Raw genomic sequence first — 2,122 nt, forward strand, 5'->3', positions numbered from 1 at the left:
TTTAAAACATAAGATTAAAGCTACTTGATTGTTTAAACATCATCATTTGTAATGCAATTTGATGAGAGTTTTGTAGTGTAATTATTACAGCATGACAATCACTGAGAAAATATGACCTTGAAAAGGTGCCCAGGCTTCTCCCTCTCTCAAGGAGGATGTGCTGTATGAGGAAGAAGCCATCAAAAACTGACCATCTTCATGCACACAATTAAAGGTCTTCCAATTTAAAAATCATTACTCTTTCTTTTCTCCAGATTCATTATTAGGAAATCAGAAGGCTCCTGTTTCAATCAAAATATACCATGTTAATTTCTTTGTTTAAACTTAATTACCATCATGTGCCAGTAAATCAAAATGAAGCTTGGGTAAACCAGAGAGAAGTCTCAGCTGCCCCAGCTGTCCCAGCATATTTGTGACATCTGAACACCTTCTACAGTCCTGGAGCTGATTATAGGATGAACTGGCCACAGACAGTATATATGGCCCAATCACTAGATGATTTCAAAGAACACACAGTGCCAAAGGACAAAGCTCACAGTGCCATTAGTTGCTCATGGATCACACGATTTCAAAAAGTTCTTATGTGGAGCAAGCCTGCTCTCATCATAACCCAATTTAACCAAGGAAATAGCAGTGGTGCTTCTTTCATTTTCCTTTTCTGTGTTAGCCAGATGAATAATAATATGAACCCTCTCCTCAACCCCACTTAATGAGAACACTCAAAGACACAATGTCAAACTTGTTTAAGATTTTACTATGGCCCTGTACAGACTGGCTAAAATTGCTCCTTTAATTTTATTTATATTTGATATTTGGGATTAATACAATTATAGAGAAATCAATATTGTACATGTTTTAAAACTCCAAGAACAAAATGTATTACCCAAAATGATTCTCTTTATATTTCAAGAAGAATTTTCTAAATACTTCTGCAAAAGCAAATATTCAAATAAAAGGTAATTCTGTTTAAATACATGCCTTGAAAGTGAAATAATGGGAATGTGGAGGTTATTAATATCAAAATTTGTTAAGTCCAATATAAGATGAATACTTGTTAAAGATGTGTCTTTCTCATGGAAGAATTCACCATTTGGCTAAAACAGCATTATTCACTCACCAATCATGTGAAAATAGCTCAAGTAAACAGAGTAAACAGGTCTTTAAACAAAAGTATAAATGCGGCCACACTGAAGGTTTTCTGCTGTATGGTGTATTTAAATAGACAAAAACCGCTGATTGACAGTTTGCCCGTCTGTAAAATCTTAAAATCCCTTTTAAATCAAGTTCCACCTCATAAGAATTTTAGCCACGTCATTTACCCAACGCTTCCCATGTAGTAGTTTACATCGCTCAGGTCTGGGGTAACACCCCGACTGTGGGGGTAGGGTGGGCAGGACAGGTTTTTCAGGTCTCAACGACGGTTTGTTTATCCCATTGTCCTCTGTTTCCAGTAATTGGAAACAGACTCGCGGTCAAGTTGCCAAGAGGCCCCTAAAACTCTCAGCAGTTACACACCGCCCCACCTCCCCGCGCCGCCCCCAAGCACAGCGAAGTAGGGACTTTCAGAACAAGGACCCAAGACTTGGCGCAGCGTACAAAGCATCGCATCTGCGACGGGACGCGGGTGCCTCACCTGGGTAGCACCTTGGGTTCCCTTCCCGCCAAACGAAGGCAGGCAGATCCTTAGCAAGGTGGTTTGAAATCCTTCAATAAAGCCCAATTTCTACCACTTGGGTGCAAAGGGGGCGTGGACATTAAAAACCTAGTCTTAAGAGGTTAGTCGACGCCCTCCAGCCAAGGCGTTGCCCATTTATGCATTTCCCACTAAGTGCACAGTCCACACTCGTACATCTACGTATAGGCAGCTCAAGGGAAACAATCCTCAGATTAGTTTTTGAATGTGATCTCACTTTCAAAAGAGTACCATCCAACAAGGACCCAGCACCGAAAAGACGCGTTTTGTTCGAACTATCAAAAGCCCCCTCCACATCCTAAGAAACTACCCGGTTAGTCTGAGTTACTTTCACTCATACTTAAGCATTTTCATTAAAGGGGAAAGTGAACAAGTGGCAGGGTTTTTGCAAACTCGAGCCCCCAGCTTCCGCGGCTGCACGCTCTTCGG

Source organism: Manis pentadactyla, chromosome 3 (genome assembly GCF_030020395.1).
Source record: "Manis pentadactyla isolate mManPen7 chromosome 3, mManPen7.hap1, whole genome shotgun sequence".
Taxonomy (NCBI): domain Eukaryota; kingdom Metazoa; phylum Chordata; class Mammalia; order Pholidota; family Manidae; genus Manis; species Manis pentadactyla.